The sequence below is a fragment of the Rhea pennata genome, chromosome 8 (genome assembly GCF_028389875.1).
Source record: "Rhea pennata isolate bPtePen1 chromosome 8, bPtePen1.pri, whole genome shotgun sequence".
NCBI lineage: Eukaryota > Metazoa > Chordata > Aves > Rheiformes > Rheidae > Rhea > Rhea pennata.
Window position 1 is genome coordinate 21425646 of NC_084670.1, and position 27021 is coordinate 21452666.

A 27021-nucleotide genomic window follows, 5' to 3' on the forward strand; every position below is an offset into this window, starting at 1 on the left:
TACAATCGAAATGAAAGAATGCAGATACCATCAAAACAGGTCAAATAGGGTTAAAATACTGCTTCCTTCCTTTGAAAGTATATTGCAGATCTTCCCTTGGGATAAGCATTCTGGGTTCTGACCGCTCATGTTCAGGATTCTTGTAGATCAAAAAAAACAAACAAACAAGTAATTAGCTAAACTCCCACCGCAACCATATGAATGGGAATTTGAGGACAAAATATTGCCAAAAACAGTATATTTTTCTTTCTATCTGCAAAAGGAAACAAGGATTTTTTACTGTGCTGGACAGACTTGTATAAAGACCTGCAGCAAAAACAATACTGCTGATTAATGTTCTGCTTAGAACATAATTTTAAGAATCTCTTTGAAGTGAGCCTTCTCTTACCATGAAATACCTTCAAAACACAGTGAGAAAAAGTAACAAATGAAATACCTTCAGGAAAAGTGAAGTAGGTCTTCTTACTGGTTGTAAAGGATAACATTTCTTTTTAGTAGCTGTGCAAAGCAATCAGCACAGATCTAAGAACATAAATGAATACAGAGAAGGAATATTAAAATACTTAAATGTGCCCTGTTCAGGCAGCCATAACAGTGTCTCTGGCATTTTGACTGTTTTTCCAATTCCCATATAAATAAGACTGCAAGTCTTTAAGAGTGACCTTGTATATGTCTTCATAATGACAACGTAAATGTGAACAGATGAAATAATTATCTTCTAAATTTCTGAAAATGATTAGGCCTTGCATCAAATCCAGAATACTATGAGGTCCTGGAAAGGCATATGGATTTACTCACTGTAATACTATAGAAAATGGTCAAATACCCAGACCTCATATACCACATGTCTATCATGAAAGGCTCGTGATGCTCGTTGCCCTGCACCTTCACTCTACGCCTGTAGGAATGCAGTGCGGCATGCATGGCCAGATCCCATCAGTTTTAAAGTATTTCATTCCATTTCATACCCCCTCTGTACCATTGCAGCCCGATAAAAATGTGGGAATTTGGACACATTTTGCACAGGAAGGGAGCATATGGGCCAGTTTTGTTTTGTTCTTTTTTCCAAGAGCATCTCCTAGGGAGAACAGTTTTGTGCACACTGCTGTTCAGAACAGCGTGTCCCAATAAGAAAAGATGACGCCAAGGGAAGACTTGTTTACTGCCACATAAAAAAAGATTTTAAATGAAGGCTGTTTTAATGGAAGCTATCATAATAAATAACAGCCAAGATATCCAAACTGACAGAAACATGGCCACAAAATTACTGAATTTAACAGCACATCATTTCTCAAAGGTTAAAAATGAGTTGGCAGATATCAAAGGAAAAACAACAAAAAAAGTGATGTGGCATATTGCATCTTTTTATGACAGATGGTTTCAAATAGATTAATGAGGTGAGTGCTGAATTTCCATGTTGTGGTTAATATTTAACCTCTAGCCAGCAGAAACCTCTGGACACCTCTACCACCCTCTACACCTGGGTGGTAAAGAGGCCTGTCTAATTGAACTTTGGATACACAGTTCTAATCGGAAGACTCTCTTCCTAAGGGGAAAAAAAAACAGATACTGGGAAGTAGAAAATAAGGTAGAGACACCTTGCAACTACACTTGCACGGAACTAGTTTTGTGGATTAACAGATTCTTTAAAGATGAAAAGACAAATGCAGCACTCTGTCCCCTGGAGGGCAGTGATTAGAAAGGACTAGGTGAGCTCATGTCATACTACATCAGTCAAGTGAAGAACAAGACAAGGACCAGTGAGAGAAAAAAAAAATCTTAATTTCTACACAATTTAAAATGAAAAAAAATAACCTTATCAAAAAACATTTCCAAAACTAAAGAAGCTTCAGCTACAATAATCAATCTTGTCAGTGCATTTAGGACATCACATCATTCACTTCTTTGATATAACCAGCACACATGGTATGTTGTCATAGCAAGTTTTACTCGTGCAAGAAATCCATTCCTAAACAAATAGGTTGTTACCAGTGAGGATAAGGAAGGTTCACAGAGCCATTGAAAAAATTTTCCAAAACCGTCAGTATTTTCTCAGTCTGTGCAACAACAAAAAAGATTTATTTAATGCTGACAAAACAGAAACATTCAAGACCCCACGCAGCACCTCTCTGATATTGATTCTTGCTGTTCATAGTAGTATAAAGTTTAAAAAGAGATCAAGGTGCCAAATCAGAGAGTATATGTGTTAGAATTAGCTAATAATGCTTTCTGATCATCAGTACATCCCTGAAATATCCCACGAGTTGCTTGATAGTGACAGACCCATTCAGCAGAAAACCCAGCTGTGGTCAGGAAGCTCGGAGTTGCATGAAAGCCCACGTTCAGTTTTCACTTGCCTGTTGACCCAAGCCCTCTTCCAAGAAGCTACTGCTCAGGGCCGTGTTATGATACAGGCTTCCCACATTAACAGGTCTGCCCAACATCCACTACCCAATGCCAAGCATTCTTTCAAACTCCAAATCCTATGCATTAAGGGCACCCACAGACACCCCTTTGAAATGAAGACTGAGAGAGACATGGCTTTTCCCAGATTTTCAAGTTCACCATCTAGTTTACTGGACACCTGGAATGTTCTACAGTTGGACATCCAGAGAAGCAGCTAAGATACCTGAAAGGTATAGTGTAAGACCCCTTACACTACACCTTTCATAAAATATAGCCTCAAAAAAGTGCATACATAGATTTCTCTGTTTGGGAGTGCAAACAGCCAAGTCTGTTCCTGAGACCTTTAAAACACACTACACGTCTGTTTCTACCTACCATTTGTTCTATATCCCGTATCTGTAAAGATGATCAGTCTTGCCTAAGTGTAGCATTTGCATTTGTTCTTACTGAACTACCTCCTTTTTTCGTTTTCAGATAATCTCCAATTTGCCAAGATCATCTTTAATTCTTACTGTCTTCCAACATCCTTGAAGTCTTTCCCAACATGATGCTGTCTGCAGTCTTAATAAGCATATTCTCTATTACATTGTCCAAGTCTGTCTAATTCTGGTTTTAGTGCCAAAGCTGTAAACCAAGAGATGCATCACTATGAGAAAGAGAGCAGAATCCATACACCTCTTCAATCTCTCCAAATGTTCACAGTTCTTTTGGCTAAGAAGTTACAGAAAAATACACCACTTTACAGTAGGCAGATTTTGTTCAGGCACTAAATATCAAAATAGCTGTAAGAAAAGACCTAATGTCAAGACTTGTAGCTAGAACAAATTAAATTGGGCTTATATGTGTAGAGTTGTAGGTTAAACACTTCAAGGAGGTTACTTATATTCACTCTTCATTTACATTTTGAAATGCTATTGGAAATGCATTGTACAATAACATCTACAAGAAGACAGAGATTAATGAGAGCAAATCAAATCAGAAATAAACAGTCTCTATGTAAATATTAAATATTCTAACAAAAAATTACCATTAGGCCATTTCATTTCACTATCTTTCTCCTGCAAATACTCTTCTCCTAGAATACAGATGGAGTCATACTGAAGTGACTTACTGTCACCCTGCATTTCTTCAAGAGAATGGAGAAAACGGTGCCTGATCATGTACTCTTATACTGTATTTACCTCCCCAGTATCTGGTTCGCAGACAGCCTGCATAGGCTATAGGTAACTCCACAGCATAACCTAATCTATGAAAGGGTGTCAGGAGGCATTCACTATTCTGTAGCACACTAGGTAAAAAGAAATTAAGAAACAAAGAATCTTTCTTAGAAACACAGTTAATGATCAGAATAAGACTCTTTGAAACCTAAAGAAATTTGTTAAAATTTAAACTTAAAATTTCTCATTATAGACCAGCACAAATTCATGCTGTGGCAATCACAGACAAAAAATACAGTCATGCAGACCTGGCCTACAGAAAACTAACTATAAATGGCTGAAATAACCAGCCTTGGAAGGACCCCTGCCTTGGTCTTACAATTTCCCTAATTAAATTTCTTGTTTTCTTTTTTTTTTTCTTTTTTTGACATGTATAGGAGAACTAATAACAAACATGCCACAGCTAGATACATCTTATTTTACAGATTATCACTGCAAATCAATAAAGGCGCTCAATACCACAGTCACAATCCTATTCCAATGCAATGAGTAGGGGTTTATATCACTGTCTTCAGGGCAAGCTACACAGTATTTATATACATATTACGAATAAAATGCCTGTAACATTTTTTTCTTGGCAGAAAAAGGTAAGAAACTCCTTAATATTGTACTAATATTGCCAAACAATTTGTGACAAATGAAAGACATACTCTAATTCAAATATAGTCCACTTATCTGTTCATCCTTCTTTACAAAGTCTTCATATATTCATGTCGATGGAAGGCTCTCACAGAAATTGCTGCATATTGTATTTTCGTAACTTTTGGAGACCAGATATATGCACATAATAGATACATACATAAATATATATACAAATACATTTTTTACATATGCTATCTAAAATATGTATAGAGTATTTTTACAGATTATAAAACGCAGGATGCTCCTTGACGACTGGCAGCATCTATGGCATTTGACAGATTTGTTTCATGTGCTCCATCTCAGCATATCCCGGGTAGACATTCATGAGCTAAAATAATTAGCCAAACCAGAATATACAGTGATTATCCAAAATGGTACTTATAATTCTGCTCTAATAAAAGGTGATGAGATCCTTAATGACTTCAAGCAGTAAGAAGGGACAGGGGGAAGAGAGCTAGAAGCTGTTCTCATTATGAAAACTGACAGCTCTTGGTTCCAATTTTGTCCCAAACTGCCAGACAGATTAATATTTTCCTTTCAAAGGCACATTTTTATAAGAGATTACATTTTCCTCTGAAAGCAGAACAGCTCCATTCAAAGCCGTTCCCATTTGTTGTTGCCGGTTTCTGCCTAGCTGGGCTGCAAGCCTACCGCAGCTCTGCGGATCTGTGACCTGCACTTCACTCCCTCTAGGCACTATAAATAATTTCCATGGAAACAGCGCTGAAGAGGATATCTGCAAGCTGAGAAGATATCTACAGCACTTCTGTTAGATTTATGTCTTGTCTTTTCTTCCCTCCATTCTTTCAGATAAACCAACATTAAACATATTTATTTTATAAAATACCGTACCACATAAAACTGAAGTTATTGAAGAAATAAAAGATATAGGAATATATGAAGGAGATTCCAACTCCACAACACATATGTATCTATTTTGGGATTATCGTCATACCCTGCATGCCCATTTCCCTGGAGGGAAGAGCACGTTGCACCTACACTGCACTTTCGTCACCCAGGGAAGGATTGTGCCTCACTCCTCGGGGCGCTGAGCTGGAACTACTTGTATACGTGAGGTCTTTAATGAAAACAATCTAATTTATACCTTCAGGAGGCAGAAAAGCAGAATAGAAGCATGTGAAATTGAAGCCACAGGGCCCTGAAATAACCCCCCGAGGTGCCCAAGGGAGGCCCTGGACGCTGCGGGATGCCCTGCAGCCCAGCACCACGCGAGCACATGAAACCTGCAGCTCTTTGGGCCTGGATCTGCATTTACAACACAGCAAAAGTCAGCTAACCTCCAGCCCCTTCCCCTCCGCGCAGGCAAAGGCGGCGCCCGCAGTGCGGGCAATAGCTGGGAGAGGATCTGGACGCCTCGCAGACGCAGGTGGCTGTGCCCGGCCCCCTCCCGCAGCGGCGGCATCGCGCCAAGGGCCGGGAGGTGCAGCAGCCTCCCCCCGCCGCGGCGGGCCGGGCACGGGGCTGCCTCCGCTCCCGCTCCCGCTCCAGCTCCAGCTCCCGCTCGGCTGCCTGCGGCGCAGCAGACACGGCAGCTCCATCAAAGCATCAGGGCAAACCTGCCAGCACAAGCTCCGAAGGAAAAATAACCACAACCGCTGCTTTGCTTGTTACTTTTCAGCATAATAATAGTTGTCACTGAACACGACAATGCATTTAAATAATCACCCTCGTATGCGTTACAGGAATTTCTGTAGCTCCTTCTCCCTTCCATGCTTCTCTTGCAGGATCTAAAATATTCTCACATGAGTTTCAAATGCTGGCTCTGAGTTTTTTTCTGTATTAAAATACAGTATATTCCACATCATCCTCTACAGCTTTACCAGCATTTCAATCTCTTTTTTATGATCCACAGTAGAAAACATCACCCTCACTTCAGCAAAAATTCCTGCGCTTCACAGTAGTACCAACACGATGGCACCAAAACAATGACTCAGGTTTCCACAAGCCACTCTGCTAAAGCAAACAAGGCTTCTTTAAGAAAAGATTATCTACTAATACATAAGCCATAAACTAAACTCATTGCATATTTTCAGGCTTTTCTTTGTATTAGAAATTTTAGAAAAATACTTGAAAAAGCCAAGATCTCCTGGAATTTATTTAACCAGAGTAGTTCAAAAAATATCAAATAGAAGATAATTCATCATAATAAACAACCGGTAATTACATCTTTTCCTATAGCTATTGAAGTCCAGAGATTACTATTCACCTAACATGTTTGACAGCTCTCAGGTCCAGTATTTAAACAAACAAGAGTTTCAAGATTAGAAAATGATTTGTTCTCAATATAAGATATCCTGAAGGTGGTTATTTTTTTCGACTGTTTTCAGGTCCCAACTCTGCTCATCAGAATTCACAGTGTAACTGGTTCAGGTACTAACATATTATTTAACATTCTGCATATTATTCAATTCTGTTCCTTGTTTTAGCATTCTAAAATAAGTATCATATAATACTTACCAATCTTCCCTCACAGAATTATCAAGAAGGTTAATTAATTAATGTTTCTAGCACTCTTGAGATCCTCAGGATATCCCAGAAGAAAACGCAGTACAAATACGAACGGCTTTGAAGAAAATTTGAACTAACTGACATAATCACCATTCAATCAAAGACATATTTTATACTGCCAGTCTTAGATTTTACTTAGTTTACTATTTATTTATTTAGGAAGAATATTTTCTTCCTAAAGTTACCATTTGCTGCCTAAATTTGCTTCCTAAAGTTACCAACTTCACTAATTTGAAATCCCTTATTATGCCTTCCTTTAGAAAAAGAAGCCAATTGCATTGATGACACATTAATCATAATTTTATCTAGGCAACATACGTGAAGCTAGATCATGTTTTTGCAATCACCTCTGTGCAAAGAGATGGACTCAGCACCTTTCACCTCTTTCATTCCTGGAAGCAGTCACAGGAGAGCAAAAAGGATGCATAACTATTTCTTAATTTGCTCATTGGGAACAACCACCCACAATAACAACATATACTTAATTTACCCTGATCCTCCTACCACTATAGTTACGTACCCTAACATTCAACCCCTTGTTTCCTCTATCAATCATTTTGAATTAACAAATGAGTAATATAGCCTCCTTAGGAAATACGATCCAGGTATTAAAAGAAAATAATTTTTTAAAAAATCAAGAATACGTGGATTAAGTAACAGTAAAAGTAAAAAACATGTATACTTCTACTCAACTGTGAAAATCAAATGCATTCCCATTTCTTTCTGACAGTTTTCAGAAGAAAGACAATCCTTTGATTTACTTAACATTTACAGCTGAATGCTCATGAGACACATTCATTTAATAACTGGAAAAATCATCCAATAAGAGAACTTATGAAGGATAGCAAAAGAAATAACTTCCAGAATCACATTCAGAATTTAAAATTGTGACATTTATCAGACTTCAAAAACTATTAGAAAAACGAGATAGTCTGTTTTTAAAATTCTGCATACCTGCTCTCAGCCAATAAGCTGTGTCTGTTCAAAAGAAAGTTCCCAGAAACCCAGAAAATGCAGTTTTGGTCAGTGAAATGTACACCCCCAGGAATGCAATGCAGTTATGTCAACGGCATACATGTATTCTGTATTCTCTTGATTTTATTTATAACTGAATCTGATGCAGGTTCTAATCTCTGTTGTATCCAGGGTAACCCCTCAGATTTATTCCACTAACAAGAATCTGATTTAGCTTTATAATTTGGAGTTTGGACTTACATTATCATCAAAGCATGCTTTAGCTATATTAAGATATTTCATTATCACACAACAGAACTATATTTGTCCAGCATGTAAATATTTACAAGACTCCAGTTCACATACTATCTGGTTTAGCTTATTATTTGATGTGGAATGGAGGCCAATTAGATATATCAAGGGGCTTTTATAGACACACATGCAATTGCCTTATGCTAAAAAATCCTTGCTCTTTGTTTAGTAACCACATCATTTTGAACTCAAATTCTGTGAAAGATTTTTCTGAATCCTACAATGTCTTTTTAATTAATAGTCATTGGCTGCATTTGTTTTGCTTTCTGTAAAGAATTTTAAGGTTGGATTTTATGTACATGTGCTTTCAGAAAACGCAGGCACCCCTGTGCAACACACAAGAAAAGCTGCTCACAGAAAGAACTGCATCATGCAAACACAAACCCAGTTAAACACTCACAGACCGTTACCAAGTCAACATGTGAAATCCATAATAACCAAGTAAAAAACCTAAAGCTGCACTTTGGATTACTAATGAAATCTGTTATGAGTTTTATTGTGTTTCAAACAAGTCAGGATTTTCTGAAGCGAATCTATTTGAAAATGTTTTGACTCTCTTTTGCCCAGTATCTCACACACCATTTCCAGCAAAACAAATTTAATATAAATGCTACTAAAGCTAAATGGCAATGATTTTATTCTTACAAATTTTCCTATTAGACTCTTAAATTTGCACAAATGTAAATGATCTTAGAAGGCAAAGAATAGCCTCACAGACCAAAACTTAAAAGTGGTTTAATTAATTTAAAATCAGTAACTTATCACTGAAATAGCTACCCAGTTAACCGCTCTGAGGTTAACTCGTTAGTCCTCAGTAACGAAATCCGGGGGGGCACCAAGGAGCTGGCCGGCTGGCCTCCTCCGGGGCGCGAGGCTGCCGCGTGCCCCGCGGCTCACCCAGCCTGCCCCTCGCCGGCGCCAACCACCGACGCCGACTCCCGTTTTGCACCTAGGCCGGCGACAAAATTTCCCGTTAACCAGTATATAGCCCCACTTACCAACAAGCTGTCACAACCCTCCTCCTCTCCATCTCCCCCTCCCCCCAAATTTCTCCCTCATTAAAGTTTTAGTTAAATCTTTCCATGGAAATTTTTCTTACCTAAAAAGGAAATATCCGAACACCCCAAAACTCAAGACCTTTACTTTTGGGGGCGAAACGCGAACAGACCAGCCTCAGGAGCGTTGCTTTGGCAAGAGGCCGCCGGCGGGAGCCGCGCTCGCCCCGCCGCGCGGCCGGCGGCCCCGCCACGAGCCCCTCGCTGCCGCGAGCCCCTCGCTGCTGCGGCTCCACGCGGCCCGGGAGAGCGAACGACCAAACGGTCCCTGGGGCTGCTTTATAAACTCCGCGTTTTAGTCTTCAGCCAAAGGTTTTTAGCTGAAAACTTTCTGAATTTCAGTTTCAGCCAACTGGGAAGCTCCTGCAAAAGCACTTTCTGAATTGTTCTGTGGAGGCAAAAATTAGTGCAAGACTTGTGTAGCTGTTCACACCTGCGGAAGTTACTCTCATTCTAACATACCTGAGGAAATTTTTCCCTTTATTGATTTTTTTTTCACTGTTTAGCTTACCCCAGGCCTTCATCTGCTCCTTGCTATCCCGTTCCTGTTGAGGGAAAGGGCTCCGACGGAGGTTCCCCCACCCTGCTGCGGCCCCTTTCGGTTGCTGAAGCAGCACAAAATCTGGAGAAAGCCGCAGTTCAGAGACCCCAGTTAAGGATGCTGACAAGTACTTCTGTGACAAATCTTGGATTTAATTTCTTTTAATAAGTTTTTGACTTTAGTAGCTGCTGAGGAAAGCTTAAAATATGAACAAATGCAACTATAAGCAAAAATGAAGAGAATCTTAATGTTTTTAATCTCATGGGGGGGGTGACATATGATGTTTCATGAATGAATGCAGCCAGTAATAACAATCAAACATTTCATTCTCAGTCTATTTATAAGACCATAATATTTTCAATACATTAAATCTAAGAGTTAGTTTTCTTCCCTTTTCCTATCAGACTAGAGATTTTTCATACAAGTGTCTACTTTTCTGCTCTTAAATGCAAGTGATTTCTGACTAAGTTTTAAAATGGCAATATAAAAACTGCTTAAACTTCTTGACGTGATAGAAATAAAACCTATTTATATCTCCATTTTATTGGCAAAAGAGAGATAAAATCATTTTTAGAAAACTCAATTTTTAATTCTGTTTTATAGAAGCAAATTCTGACCAAAAAAAAGTTAGTCAAATCTTTAAGGGGAAGTGACCATAATCTGAACCATAGCCTTTAAGACTAGCTTAGATTCTATCAAAATACATAGAAAATAACTAAAGATGTTATCACAGTCATAAAAGCATCACAGTCCAGGTGAAAAAAAAAAAAGTACGAACACAAATATTCTCCTCTACAGTACTGACAGAGAAGGTTTAGGGTGACTTAGCAGCAGCCCTTCAGTACAGGGCTATCGGGAAGATAAAACTCTCCAGAGATGCCTGACAGGAGAAGGAGAGACAAAAGGTACAAACTAAAATGGAAGGTTCTGGCCTGACATTAGGAAAATGATTTTCTCCACTGAGGACAGCGAAGCAGTAGAACAGGCTGCCCAGGGAGGCTAAGGAGTCTCCACCCTTAAGAGTCCTTCAAAACGCTGAGAAGCCTGGTGTGAACTCAGGATGGATCCTGCTCTGAGAAGGGGGTGGAACTGGATCCTGGGATCCCTTCCAACCTGCATTACAGAGTCTATGGGCATGCACAAACTGTAATTTCTCACACATACAGATTCCAAAGCACCCCGATATTATATATATATATATTCCCCTATATTTCTATTTTTTATGGGAAGAAACTCCAAGGATGCAGGAGAAACATGTTAGCGATCTCTGTCAGCTGTGGAAAGAATAGGCAGATCATCACAAACAATCATTGCACCATGATTCGGAGCTGCTACTTGTCTTCTGAGCTACATATGTTCTCCAGTACCACCCACTACTACATGAAAGTGCTGGTCTAAGCTTTGCCGGTGTGGACAGCCACCCCAAGGTTCACACACAGTATATGCCCAGCTTCTGTGCCACTGTTTACTCCTCTAAGCATTCACATCTTCCCCATCTGTTTTCAACCACTCTAACTCCCTGTTTGACATAACTGACCTATCTGAATATCTTCTCTCTTAAGCCAAATACATTACTGAACCATAAAGTCTAAATTAAAAACAAAACTCAAGAGATACTCTGTGTCAAGAGTGCAGTCTTTAACTACAGGTCTTAACTGACCCTCTTTCTTATGAGGGGCCTTTTGTTGCTGGTAGTTGCAGAAACTCATCCCCTATACTTGGGAAATCTTGTACTGACAACTTCCAGTTCCATTTTCACTGCCAAAGCAAAAAAGCAGGACAATTTCTCATGCTACCGTGAATGAAAACTCAGCTGTTCTCGCCATGCTTACTAATACTTGGTAATTTTTGTGTCTTTGGTAGCATACATGTAAAATCATGGCTGTAAGCAATAACATCCAGATACCCACAGGTTACAGCCACTGATTTCTGCTGTTACTCGCAGGTAACAGCCACTGGTTTCGTACCTCAGCTGTCAATTTGGAAGTCGATTTTATGAACAGTATTATTTTTACAACACAAACCTAGTTTCTGCAATAGTTTTTTCCACCTCACAGCTATTTGCCTGATAATTGGGCTAAATAGTCTTCAGTTAGGTGTCTTCTTTTTGTCATTGTACAAGCAGGTCATTGCCATATCTTAGAAAGTAGTTGTCTTTCTACATTATTCCAAGACACAAGAAACACTTAAGATGTCACAGTCCTTCTGTAATCGGGTATGGCATAAGCCTCAGGCTCCTACTACTGTTTTTTTACAAAGGACAATGTAATGCTGCAATCTTTAATTGTAGTATCTAGGACTGAATTTCCCTTTTATTTTCAAAGGATGGTCAGGAAAAATAATAGCTAACATGCTGCAGAGAGGATGTAAAACATCACTTTTTTTTTACAAGATGGGAAATGCACAATTTTTTTATGTAGATTTGTATAATAATAAAATGCTTGTTCAAATAAATCATATGGCTTGTGTGTGGGGACATACAGTATCTCAGACACACATCTACATGCAATACATATATTCAGTGAACTGGAAGCCAATCATTGTTTACAGACAACAGCAACAAGCTAAGCCCAGGAAATTCACTTTCAATCAGACATACTGCTGCAGAGACTGTAGTTTTATAGAAGCTGAAAAATAAATAAAAGCAGGGCTGTTGGGTTTTCTTCCGTCTTAATGACTCTGAAATTTTTATCTCGTCCTGCCCCCTTGTGGGAGCGTATGCCACAGGTTTGTTGATTTCAGAAAGGCAAATGGGTAAAATGCCATTCCAAAACAAACTAAATGGCATATATAGCTATTTGCAAGAAATAATACGAATATTACTTGCTCCAGGGAGAATATAATGAAGTAATAACACAAAGAATACGTTAATATTATACCACAAAAAGCTATATATTTTGTCTGCCAAAAATTAACAAAACACCTGCATTACTTTCACATGCTTTCATTTTGAACGTTACCTAAGAAGCAACAATGCTGCTTGCAAGAAATATCCTTTTTATTCTAGATGGATATTTAATATTCATAATTAAATGAGACTGGCTAGTAAATATATATATATATATATATATATAAACCTTACATAAATAAACATAAGATGTTCATTATTTGTGGGTGTTTTAGTAAAGGCCCAGGATATGATATTATCCACAGGGGGATAGAAAGTTTATTTGTTTATTTACAGATGAGATGAATTCTTCTCCTTTACATGTAAAATGATCAAAGATTGCAGAACTGCTATGGGCTACAGCTTGGTAGTGGAAAGGGTACTTTAGCTGAAAAAGTAGCAAGGATAAAGGCAGACTTAGAGGCCTTCAAAATGCTAGTATTTGCCACTCATTTATTTGCTACTACTTTACTCTCACTGAACGACTCCTCTCAGAGTTACAAAATAAGACACTATCAATACACTCAAATCCTAATTTACATCTCTTCAAATTATCCAGCCTTGTTTAGACTTTCTTTGACATACCTGTAGTGCAAACTCAATTCCTTCATCTCATTCCAGCTGAAGTCACTTCCATGTATTCAGGAGCTCCCCAGCCACCTCACACACTAGCATTTCTCTTGCCCTGAACTTCAGCTGCTGCAGACCCTGAACCCTACATGCTGCTCACTCTGTTCTTTCCTATACTAGGTCTGCTCAGGGAGTGGAGGGGAATCATTCAGCTCCCCTTGGGTCTGCAAAACACTAGCACTGCAGTCTCTAGCACACTTGAGCCTTTGAGGCGACAATGGTTGCATCAACCCAGGTGAATCAACAAAAATGATTCCTTTGGTATTCTCAGGTGTGGCAGAGATAGCCAAATCACCTAAAAGGGAGATTAAATGAGGGCAGAGACGGAGCCAGAAGAAAGAGTGGGATCTGCAGCTTCTTGAAGAGTAGTGTTGTGCAGGCTGCTGAGCCTGGTCCCAGGCCACTGCACCCCTGGCAGATGGCTGCAAGCAAACAGTAGAGATCCCGGGTCAAGTCCCAAACCAGCACTCTTTGCAGGTTCTCCAGGAAAGTCACAGAACCGTTTTCCTGAGCACTGCTGTAACACTTTCTCAGTATGAACCCTTATTTAGCAAGCTGCTAACGTATTCTGCAGGCAGTTCAGCCTCCAGCAGGTCTCGAGACACAACCTTGTGCACCAGGCACCTCTGGTCACAGTAATAATAGCAAGGTCAGCAAGCTAAATGGAGCACACTCACCTCCCCACGCTCCGATAATGACCAGGCCAGAGATAAGCTAGAACGGTCTCAGCAGCAGCCAGAGCTCTCTTCACCCTCCTTTTCTTCAGGGGCATCTGCTGTTGTCATCTGTCCAAGAAACAAATGAATACTCAACCCTTCCTTGGCTTCCTGCTGCAAATAGCAGGAGTCACTTTTTAACAAACATATATATGCAGTTTGGCAGAAGAGCTCTATTCTGATCTCATCCAGATATATAAATCAGGAGTAACTATGGGCATACATAAGTACAAAATACTGAAATATTAGAAAGGAGTAAAAAATAAAAGGATTTATGATTTCTATATGCACTGTGGCCTGGATTCTCAGCTGGTATAGATCAGTGAAATTTCCACTGCCTTCAACTTAACTGCTTTACGCTCAGCAAGAATCTAGCCATTTGTGATAGCTTTGGGCAAAGATTAGACATCTTACTGCAGTTACGTAACAATTTGCTATGTTGTCAATTTAAAGTTACAATTAGAATGGTCTTTCCTGCAGAAGCATACCTGTGTGCATGTGAAAATGCCCTAGGCTATGCAACATAAAGTTACATAATGGCTCTAACTGATCAAAAATGTCATAAGAAGGGGTAGATTACAGATGAAGATGATCTTCTGGCTGCAGAATAAAACAAGAATGTTTAAAGAAAGTTTTCCCGTGACTCTGAATTACCACAGTGCAACCTTTTCTCTACATATCAACCAAAGGCAGACTAATTTGTGCTCAGACATTCAGGGATTACATGCTTTTATGAACTGCATGCACTGGGATACAAACGATTGTGTTTTCAGTGCCATTTGACAGCTTATTTTAATAATGCTCTAACCACATAATAAAAACCTGATGAGATCTCAGTTTAGTTAAGTTCAGTTAAATTGCCAAGGGTACAAGTAAGTGCTACAGAATCTAATTAAAAAAAGGGTTCTCGCTCTGTTTTCATTGCAACACAGAAGGATTCTGGTACATCTCTACTGATTGTAACTGATTTAGCCCCTGATTTATATAAATTTATACTCTAAATAATTCAAATAAGGACCTGATTCTGCAACCCTTGTTTGTGTCAAATAGGGTACACTCAGGAGAATGACAACATCTATGTTGCTATTCTAACTAAACAGTGGAAATAAGTAAGTAAATAAATGAAGAAAGAACATTGAAAGGAGAGAAAGTGTCTTATTTTTTGTGATACTATAGACTATAAAATACTGCCATGATTAAAATGTTTTGTTGGGCCATTTGGCTCATAAGCCTCTTTCTTGGCACATTTTGGGGAGAGGCAAAGAGACAAGGCCTGCCTACTCACAGACTGTCTATGAATCAGAGAGCCAGAAGCCCAACAAAGCAAGGGCAATCTTCCTGAAGTAACCTAGAAGTAACACATCTCCACCCCATCTCTGGGCCACAGAGAGGATCCCTCCGAGAGTACCCTCAGGGTTACTTTCTGCTGGACCCAGAATGGAAGAAATTCTACCTAGTGAGCTGTGGGACTTCCAAGGCCTCTTTCTGTCACACCTCTCCTTTACCTGGTGTAGAGGAGCTGGACGCTGTGATGCTTTCATCCCCCAAAACATTGCTGAAGCCATGGTAGAAAGGCAGCAAAGCCTTTGCACACAGCTCCCAGTTAGGCTGCTTCACATCTGTGGTTCTGCTGACCAGATGAGCTGAATTCTTTTATCAAATCAACAGATACAGCTGGAGAAAGAAACACATTGTCCCTAACAGGTTTTCTGTGTCCAAAAGCTTGTCCTTTTTTCCAATCAACTGGTCTGACTGATACAAGGTATCACCTCTGCACGTCCATATTGCATCTCTACCAAGTCATCTGAATAACAGAAAAGCTTTGGCATTAGAAAGTAGATACTTTCATTAATGGATAGGGCTGGTCATTACCAGTGTCTTTGGTCTGGTCTGTTCCTGCTGCTGAAGGCTGGTCAGTCACCCTCATCTAAGCAGTGTGCAGCAAATTCATGGTGACACTTGTATCTGTCCCTTTTCACTAACATCATGCAGGATAGTCCCTGTGAGTTCACAAATTCTTTCACTCAGCCTGTAATGAGGAGGAGAGGGGGAGTGGACCTAAAGGAGAAAGATGTTTCAGTCATCTCGTAGAACGTGTGAAGAATTCTACAGAAAAGATTACTTCTCTATAACCACTAAATGGCTGAATATACTCTACAAAAAGATGAACTGCTTGGCATTCCAGTCACCCCACTGTGATATCATTAGAGGACTTGCTTTACTTGCGCAGGATACAGAAGTTAGCTAACTCCCAGACAAAACATTTAAGCTGCTTAAAGGAAAGAAGCAAAGTACACGTTTCAAAACCAAAAAATGATTAATGCATTTTCCTGCAGCGTTAAGCACAGCACAAACCGTAAGTGTGCCTCTGTGTGTGTGTGTGTGTGTGAGAGAGAGAGAGAGTACCAGTTGACTGGACAATGGAAAAAATAAAATAACTTCCAATCGTGCAAATTTTGAAAATCTATTTGAGCTCACATTCTGTAAGGCTGCATCAGACAAAAGATGTTACACTGTACAAAGCATATCACTAATATTTGTATTCAACATAGAAAGAAACAAACCATATCCAATTAAATATCACACTGCCTTTCAAAAAGAGAATGGAAAGAGGAGGCTAAGAGGGCTACCTGACTTGGCTCAGTGACCAGAAACTGTAAGTAAGGAACCTTCCTTGCTTCTTGCACATAACACTGATTTGCTTTTTCACTATGGACTGAGGTCTGTGGCAGAGATCTTGCTCTCTGCAGAATTTCAGCATCTGAAAAGACTCATTGAAGAGATCTTGTTGCAATGCTTAGTGGGGATGGTTGAGTTTTCCATGTCCTTTGACTCCAGTCAAGTGCTTTAAGCATTATGACCAAAAATTGAATGACCCAGTCAGAGAATGAAATATTCATAGTTGTGTGTTTTCCATCTCCTAAGCAACCACATTTGTCATCTTTCTTGTTTCTGAAGACCTAAAAGATAAATACGTACATTTTAATATTAAAGTTTGCATAATTATTTCCCACAGAAGGACATATGCTCCCCACTACCTGAGGAATTTTGTTTTTTTATCATGGCTTATTACTACTGGATGCTGGAAAGACATTTGTGTCATTTCATAGAAGAGGTGCAAAGAACCTGTTGACTTGTTTTAGAGAGCTGTCATCCCATTTACATTACGCTTTTTTAAGGAAAAAATGCCTTTCACTCTGGCTGGTTGTGGTGCCAGATTATTTAATATCTCTTTTGCCCTGACATTTGCTAAACCCAGAAGACAGTCCTGGAGCCCAGAAGACTTCAAGATTGTTACTGGATTTACTGCAGGATAGGAGGACCTGACTGTGCACTGTAAATTCCAGCTTGGTTCTCCTAACCCATATTTTTTCCTCCTGAGAGGGAATGTGAACTGCTAGGGTTTTGTCTTAATTCACGATGAAAAAAATATCTTTAAAAGAATCATTTGAAAGTTTTTCTGGAGGAAAACGCCTATTCCCAAATGACCAAAAAAGGCCTAGAAGATGCCATAGAGACACATGTAGAGACAGACTCCTATTTTTATGCACCTACTCCTTGATCCATGACAAACTTTTAATATGGTTAACACTTACCATCCACAAAGGGACCTTTGTAGCACAAAGGGATATTAAATCCTCTAATTTTATATCTAAAAGCTTACAGAGTTTCTTCATAACCAACAACCACTCAGTCTTGATTTGAAGCAGTCAAGCAATGGACAGTCCATCATCTCCTTCGGTAGTTTGCTCCAGTCATTAATCTCTCTAACTTAACAGGTACCACAATTACTATTTCTACCAGTACAGATAGTCTCTTCTTATGTTGCTGTTTGGTACATTTGTGCTTTCATTTATCATTAGACATCTACAAGCTGTATTACCTGAAAATCTAGACCTTCCCTACAATAATGAGGTAACTTTTATACCAGCATTCTGATATTAAAAAATACAGCTATTTTTAAGTAGCTGGTAAACCTAGGAGTGACATCACCATTCCTTCATTCCTGAGATGTCTCCAAGGGATAAGAAAAATCACTCCTTTACTACAGCAGTGATTATTTAGCCCCTGACAGGGGTCTGACTGTGCAAGGCACAGTAAATATATAAAATAATAAAGTGCCTTCCTGACTCAAAGAGATTACTCTTTAAGCATACATGACAACAGATGGAGAAAACCCTGGAGTATTACTATTGAATGCAGCAGAAGGGATTCTTCTCACAGCACATGAATTACACTGTACACTGTTGCTGTGTGTACTGAGAGTCTTTGGTCCAATACCGTACCTTGCAGGACTGGAGGCGGAATTAGATTTTCTTTCAGCTTTTGCAGATTGAGTGCTCCCTTCCACATATTTCATTTTACTGCTGTCAAAGTTCATTCTCACTGGTATTGTCATTTTTATTTTGAAAATGTTTACAGATTACAAGAGGCTGCAATGGAAAGAATCACCGACACAAACCTAGCGTGCTTTTCAGCAAGCAGTAGAAGGAAACTCTGCCTGCATTGCAGCCATGACAATCAGCACAGCCCACTGGCAAGACAACTTGTTTTCCTTCTCTGAAAGCAGCACAGAACATGGCTGCAGCAATAGTCATCATCCACTTCGGTATCTGCCCACTGGCAGAAGGAAAGGACAACTTAGCAACATCAAATATGCTGTGCTTAAATATGCAGGAACTAGAGTGTTTCTGCAGCAAGCTACTGACCTGAAAGCCCAGATGGTTTGTAAGTAGTACTGCTTACAAGCGATTTTCACTCAGGCCCAGCTAATTTAAGATCTGTTATGCTTGCCTGTACTGAGAGCAGCTTTTGGCATACCTCAAACACACTGCTTAGTGTTTTTCATTTTTGAGAGGCTTTGGTTTTTCTTATGTCTAACACATTTGAACTTTTATAGAAGGACTAATCAAACAAAAGAATACTCTGTCATAGCCTGTGGGTGGACCAGATGTGCTTCTGTTGATGCTGCTGAGAGATTTCTCCCAGTGGATTTGAATTGGGAAAAGGAACAGGCCATATGGTAGTAAAGATAATTTACATAGCACCTTTTATCACCAAATATCACAAAGTACCTTGCAAATCACCTATTGTACAGGAGGAATTTCACTCAGTACAGAAATGCAAATACCTTTGGGGTAAAACTTGGCAGATACATAACAGCACACAGTAACACTGTGAAACAACTTGGAACTAGCTGTGAAGTATAAAGTCATAGAAAACTGAAACCATGCAAGGAATGTAGGCTGACAAACTATAGGAACAAATTGCACAGTTTTAGTCTGTACAGTTTGACTCTCTTTAAAGCAAAAATTCATTAAAATTAATTTCTTCCTTTTGAAAGGAAATTAATTAAAATGATATGCAAATACAGACATTCAAAATAAGACACAAAACTGTGTTACTTCATACTAGTTTTGCAGACTTGTTGTGCATAGATGCCGTAAATGTGTATACATTATCTTATTCTGAATGTCCCAGAAGCTCAGATGATCAGGAAAAGTTACACTATTTTTAATATTGATCACTGTAAGGTAATATGGGAGACACTGACAATTTTTGGTACTATCAGGCATGTCACTACTTAAGTTAGAATAATCAAGAAAAAGCAACTGTTTCAAACGCTATAATTTTTTCTTTCTGTCTACCTCAGGAAAAGTGAACAGGAGAAAGAGCACATGATAGAGTCTAATATCTATTAGAGTCAACAAAGAAAATAATCACTTTAATTCTCAAATGAAACTCAACATAAAGTTGCTTTAATGAGTCCCATTTCCTGAAAATGTCACCATCTTTGCTTACCATTCTACCACTTCCAGACTGATGTTTTGTTTCACATGACATTGTCTTAAGCTAGCTAGCTTCAGTGAATACCTCTAGAGGTATTCATATTATGTTTATATGTTGTTAGAAGTCGATTCTAAATCGTGCTCAACAAAATAAATGAATATTAAGCAGACATAAAATATAATTTAATTTATGCTGTATATTTATAGATCTCCCAGAACAACCTCCCACATAATCATTCACTCGACTTAATAGGAAACAGGAAATTCAGTTTCATTTAACAAGATTTTGAGATTAGGTTTTCAAGGAACCCAGGAAGTTCAGCTGCCAGATCCTGTCTTTTGAATTCCTCCTTCTACAGAAGTGCTGTCATCTGCCTGCAGTAATCCCAGCCTGATCAAACAAAATCACAGCACCCTTAGCATCCTGTTTATCCTCATTACCTAAACCTAACCACAGTGGCCTTTCTCCTCCCAGAAAGGATCGAGATGTATTGACAATACTACTGATACTTTATTAAATGACCAGAAGGCTTGTCCTCAATGGGAGTACCAAGTGCATCAGCTTCCAGTATAAGTAACCTTCTGTAGCCCACAGCACAGCATTTTCAGCCTGGCCATATGACAGCTGCAAAACTTTTCCATATTAAATTAGTTGCTAACTGGGAACAAAGTGTTTTCTTGAAGCTGTTCAAGCGCTTAAAATTGACTGTGACAAGATACAGTCTTAAGATATTCCTATTCACTCCAAAGGAACAACAGCTGAGACTGTACACTATGAACACCAATATTTTGCTGCCTTGAAAATTATGGGTTAGAAGAGATGCCAAAGGTATCAGGAAATTCACATGTCTGAGGGGAAGCCATGTGCTGAGGTTCTGGGTGCTTACACCTGTCACACGCCTAATTCGTGTTCTTGGAAAATGTGCACCAGCAGTATCACTCCACAATTATGATGCCCATTCTCATGGTCATGTTTTGTTCACCCTCCTGATTGTAATACTTACAGAGCTGCAGACTAGCATGAACACAGTGCACTCAACCGCCAAGAGTGATCTGCTTTTTTATTCTTAAAGTAAGAATCAACATGCACTAAAAGGATGTGAAAAGACTATTATTAAACTACTTTTAAATATGTTTAATGGTACCATATGCTGACTCAAAAATTCCTTTCCTCCAAGACTATATAAAGTGCAGAGTCTAATTGTGAATGCTTTCATTACTGTGTTGATAGATGTACCATATCATTCATTCTTTTTCATAAAAATTTCACATAGACCAATGTTAATAAAAGGCTATGAAGAGAAAACTCCAATTTATCTATTTAAAAGAGCAATCTTAGCTTCTGTAGTAAAAATAACAATAATAGCACTTACAGTATTTTAGATTGTCCAAGTGTTGTATGGATATTAAGTAATTTATCTCTATTGGCAAGGTCTGATTTTAGTTTGTGTTGGACAATAGGTAACAAGAGGCATCTTACTTCTTTATTCCATTAAGGTATTTTTCCCTTCCCATTTTCTGCACATATGCCACATGAGGGCTCAGCCTCTCTCTCAATGGGAATTCCAAATATCACACACTGGTGTCACTGTATGGTTTGAATTTGCTTACACCAGCCACAGGAACCCACCTGAGACCTACTGCCTGTAAGATCTCTTAGGAACAGAAAGGAAAAGCTTTCTTCTGAAGCCTGCTTTTTTGCCATAACACTGAACTGTCCTAGGCATAGTTCCACAAGGGAATACCCCAGAGCTCCAAAGTCCATGTTTTTCTACCTCCAAAGCCCTTAGTTACCATCATAACTAATGGAACTAGAATAAGCCAGAATCATGCTTCCAGAATTCAGCGTTAGGGTGGAAACTCATGATGAACATGATGAACACAGTCCAAGGTGCTTACACACAAATGCAAGAAGAAAAATCATTTTCGTTGTTTTTTTCAGTGTAGTCCAATTAAGCAGGGCTTGACAATTCCTGCTGCGTATGGGAGACCACTTCCCTTGCAGGTAGCAGGAAGCATAGGCAAAGAGAGTTAATTCTGTTCCACTCACCAGGGTCAACTGGGCAATAACTGCAATTTGTAAAGCTGGGGCCTGTCACAACAGCAATGAAAGAATCTGCCATTACAGAAAATATTGCACTTAACTATCCCACATTCCCATCGCACCCAGAAACTAGGAAGTCAGTACAGTCATAGTTCCTCTTCAATTACACAGCATCTCTTCTTTTGAAGGGCTTCAGTAATGTAAACTACCCATGTTCCTGAAATTTCAAATTAAATCAAGAAGATGGATGAGTCTACAGATGTAAGGAGCATTAATTTAGTCATCTCTACTGGCAGAAGAGCATTTAATGTTCAAATGTATTTCAGACACTTATCTTTTGCTTATCCAGGAAACTTACTTCTATGAGTTTGCGAGGGGAACAGTGCCAACAGACATTAAAATAAAACCACTGGAGCTGCCTAGCTTGTAGCACTTCTCCCATGGTTGAGAACTACTAGCAAGCAGAGATGGAATCTCACTTCCAAATGCTACCAATGTAGAAGTGAGGCATGTCGAGGGTCCCCAGTAGCTGTGAATGTGCTCTGACCTCGTGTGCTGTCTCCCCTATCTCATAATAGTGCACGTCCTGAAGGGCTCCACCACACGCTTGCTCCTCTGGATCTGTGTGGCTGCCTCTGTAGAAGGACTTCTGAAAACCCAAAGTCCCTTCTGTGGTGGGACAATACAAACCAGTGGATCTAGAGAAAATAGCCCTTACCCTGTGATCATCTTGTCCTTTGCCTGTACCAGTAGACAGTGATCCACTGACACAGGTCTTAGGTCTTGGGAACTTTGCCACAGAGACGGCAATTCTCTATCACACAATCAAAGCAGATATTAGTTTCTTAGGTGCTCAAGTCAATCACCTTTGAATTAGATATTGCTTGTTAAGCTTTTCTCAGCAGCTAACATTCATGTGTGGCTTGTATTTCCTGTTATATCCAGTTATGTTCTGAAGTCTGTTTCAGAGGCTGCAGTGGTTACAGATTAGATTTTGATGACAAGATTTAGCAAGGTAGGATTTGTAGATGGTTGGACTTGCTACAAGAACCTATACAGCTAATGGGAAAAGACTTCTCTAGGTCTGAAGCAGCTGCTGAAATGATAAAGCAGAACTGTTTATCACTGATGCCACACAGGAAAGATTTCTGAGTTGATGTATTGCATAGCATATAAAAGATCAGCACATGTACACAGAAGAAATTCATTGTTTTCTTCTTCCCAACGCTATAAAACCGTGTTTCAAAAGCCACTGTTGAAATGGAGGATGAGATGGAAAAGTTGAACTCTAACCCCATCTTCAAGGACAAGCCTCTTGTTACTTAACTGACGAACTTTCTATCTTCTGTTGCATTCTATGCTGCCATCATCTGGCTCTTTTTATAAAATGCAACATTTTCCAAATCTCTGTCATCTCCAGGCCTGAGTTTTTACCTGGGTAGGAAAATCCAATGCTTTTCGTGAAGATTTTTCACCATAAGGATCTCCCTTTGTCCAAGCAGCAAGCCTCCCTCTCTAGCTACCGCACTCCCTGACTCTTGGCCAGGCATCCAGTTCCTTTTGCCTAGCTTAGCACTTAAGGTAGAGTAGGATGTTGATTTATAGGTATTTTCATCCTCTGACCTACTGTTCCGATTCCAAGTTCCCGCAACCATCCACCAAAGATTTCTTGATAGCAAGCCAGTGAGCTTTAGCATGCCAGCCACCAGGGTCCTGACTACATCCCCCAGCTCGGGGAATGCACACATACATCTTGCTGTGGACAGTGCCTTTCCTCAAGACAGCAAATGGTTGTTACCAGCTCTTTCAGTGATTCACTTAAATATAAACAAGTAGTTTATTTACTGTGAGGTAAATTATTTTCTGTCTGACAGGGCAATGACCAGGTGAGAGAATTTTTCCAGTCAGCTTATGCTGGCCAAAGAGCTCCCAAGCGATCACAATCATCACCTCCTTTCCATTTGACTGGCAACCAGATTCTGAAACACTGATTTGGCTAGAAATTAGTTTTCTGTTAGCTGCTAAAGCTCTCAGGGAGCCACAAAAACATTTCCACTAAAGCAAATGTGGGGGAGGGCAATACATACAGTAACTTTTGTCACATGTCTACATTGCAACAAACCGCTCTTGGTCCCCAGGAAACCCTTTTATATTCCAGCGCTTCCAGTGCATGTCCTTGTGTCTGCCCCCGCCAAGGCTGCCCGCCTGCTCTTTCTTCCCATCGTGCACTCCAGAAAGCCTGCTCTGCAGAACACACTCAGTTGCTCCCAGAAAAGGTGCTGCTTCATCTTTGTGCCAGAGGATTCACCCTAAGTGTCGTATAGGTAACCAGGTGAGGAAGGCAGGTTGACTGCCTGCCTCTGTGCTGCCCAAGCACCCCCAACCGAGCAGAACAGAAAGGCACTGCACAGTGCATTTCTGTCGTACACAAACTGCAAACAAACACACACAGCAGATACCTCCGCCACACAGCACATCCACGAGATTTATGAGTGAAGTTCTTGACAAGTCACTAATTGATCACCATAGGGAGACAACAGCATGAGGTTATTGGGAGACTTTCCAACACGCTTTTCTTCCTTCCTTTTCCTGAAACATTGCTCAGGAAAGCAATGTTGGATGAGGCTCTGTTGGAGCTTGGGATACACCTTTTTTAGAGCGTGGGGAATTACTGCATACAAAGGAGATAGTTTTGCCTGTAAAATTAGAATTAACAGTCTTGGGGCAAACCAGAGTAAACTGCATATGAACTTGAGGAAAACCAGGAAAGACAAACCTGAAAAAAGAAAAGAAGAAGGAAGGCTTGGTCTTAAAAACATTAAGAACTGCTGCTTGGATTTAAGCTGCACAGCTGAGTCCAGAGGAATTCTGCAGAACCTAAACTGAATAACAGAAATTTCTTTAACGAACAAAATAAGAAAATGATTAATACTGGACATGTAGAAATCACCATGCATTCTGCCTGGTTACTAACTTCAAATCACAGAGGGTTGACATTTTCGGATTCTCCGTTTGCTATTTATTTTTGTACTGACAGCTCAGAGGTGGGAGTAAGAGGCTGGAGGATACAACAGCTGAATCAAAGCTTCATTCTGAATTCAAACCTGAATTGGACCTGAATCAATAAACTCATGTCCTGAGTACCACTGTGTGCCTCCTCTAAATAGCTTCACTGACCTGAATACAAGATGAATGCCTTTCTCGCTCATCCTGGCAGAACCGGGCTGAGATTTTCAGATTCATTTAGGAATTGGTAGAAAATGCAATTAGGCTCCCAAGGCTTGAAAGAAGTCTCAGCCTAAAGCAGCAGCACAGAAAGCAAATGCAATTTACTCTGTAAATGTACTCATCTCGGCAGAGCTAAATATTGGAGGCTTAAGAAGACATCTAAAATACAGGTGTTTGCAGAGGATATATAGGAAAATCCTTTTTTGATCATATGTATCATCTTTGGCATTTATTTCTTACATAGCCAATTTTCCTAGTCTTGACCTGTGTAACTCTGGAGTAAGAAGAACTTTGAGAAGAAACATGAGGTGTAGCCATCAGTGTGCCACATGTTCCTCACTTATTAGCTTAAGAATAAAAAACAAAGAATGCTTCATTTCATTTTTCAAGCAGAGTCTCTGTGTTTCTGGAGAGTGCTGATGCCCTGTGATATCTGTGCAAGATAGCATTAGGACTGTACACACTGTATTCCTCCTTGCTTTCTTAATAAAAGAATAATGAGCTCAGTGGTGCAGAAGCAACACAACACGCTGCTATGAAGGAGACCTCAAAGCCCACTCAGCTGCTTCACTGGTGTGTGTTAAAATTAATGAGTTTCTGCTAGAGAACGAAAAAGGTGTCCTTACATAGGAATGAGATCTATGATCTTTGTACGGTAGCACAGCTGCTGAGCAGCATGCAAATCTGCACAGCTTAGTCTCAAATAATAAATTGCTTTTATCAGGAGAAGAGTGGGGACAGACTGAAGATACTTACTATTTGTATTGAAAGAGGGGACAGGAGAGCTTTTCATTTGCATCTTAAGCACCTACCCATTAGTAAAAATTGGATTGCAACTAAGGCTCCACCTCCCCCACCCCATTTATGGAACTAACAGAGCAAAAAAATGGCCATATTGAATGCCAGCCAGCACCTGAGGCTGCTAACTCAGCCACAATACTTAATGGGTCTTAATTACAGAGCCCCATATTTTTGTGCATGGGAACACATATCTAGAGCTCAGCACATTTCATTAATAATTTTAATTAACACATTCTTCACAGTGGTCTTGAGCTTTTAATGTTTCCCAGTTAAAGCAAAAGCAAAATTTTGAAGAATCTATTAGCTTGGTACATAATAACAGTATTAAAAAATGCAGTTTCATTAAGATTGTTCAGTTTTATCACAAATTCTTCAAGCCTTCGTGTAAGTGCAAAGAGGAATTATTAACATATTGCTATATTGACATCTCTTTGAAGTTTATTTCCTGCCTCTGAGTTCCAGTCATGGATCAAAAGGATTATTCAACATTCAGAATCAGAAATCAGAAGAGACTGGCACCCACCAGATCATTTGTTCAGAGAGCAGCAGTGGCCTGATGGCTGTTAGAGGACATCCTATCTGTCGATTGATAGAGTTTCAGAGGAAGAACTGCAGCCTTCCTACTGAGCACTCCCACCTCACAGTGACTCTTGCCTTTGAACATCTGACATGGCATACTTTGAAGGACCCTGAATCTCAAAGACATTGAGAGGCAGCTCTCAAAAAGCAGGTGCTTTTGCTGTGCCTCAGTCTGAGCCTTTCTAGAGTTCCCCAGATTAAGACAGCTAAAATAAATAGTCATTTTTGAAAAAAAAAAAAATCAATCTCATGAGTTAAGCACTGAGTCTGCCCTGACACCATTAAAGCCTGGAGCTTTTGAAAAGTAGATATGGGCCTTTGAGTTTCAAGTTACAAAAATACCAGAGAAGTTCAATGCAAAATTCAGTCAAAATTATCTTGTTTCATACCTGAACAGCACATCAAGTATTTCGTGAGTTCAGCACAAGCTGCTAGCTTGAACTGAACCTCTAGCTGGAAGATACTTTTGCCATAGACACTTTACCTAAATTCCATTGAATAAATGTCCAAAAATCTTACAGAAGATCACTTTCTTTTCTTAGATGCTAGAGACACATCTACCTCAGATATATCAATGAATGCTAGCTTCAATCATAGTACAGAATTGCAAGCACCAAATCATGGTAAAATCAGCAAACAGCTGACTACCTTACAACTGCCCTAGACTGTCCCATAAACACTAAGTATTCCT

General features: G+C 39.6%; 1 protein-coding gene across 17 annotated transcripts in view; it reads right to left on the minus strand.

Annotated features, from left to right (window-relative positions):
• Positions 1 to 27021, minus strand: part of FRRS1 (ferric chelate reductase 1) — a 177122-nt gene that overhangs the window by 63929 nt on the left and 86172 nt on the right. For 12 of the 17 annotated variants that reach the window (XM_062582132.1, XM_062582149.1, XM_062582150.1 and 9 more), the window contains 3 exons: positions 16520 to 16849; positions 15395 to 15947; positions 13851 to 13958 (listed from right to left, as the gene is read on the minus strand). The gene's annotated coding sequence lies outside the window, so the exon portion shown is untranslated. Of the gene's footprint in view, positions 1 to 13850; positions 13959 to 15394; positions 15948 to 16519; positions 16850 to 24019; positions 24499 to 24899; positions 25021 to 27021 lie in introns of those variants that run through there. The other 5 variants (XM_062582133.1, XM_062582134.1, XM_062582139.1 and 2 more) reach the window with 5 other exon arrangements.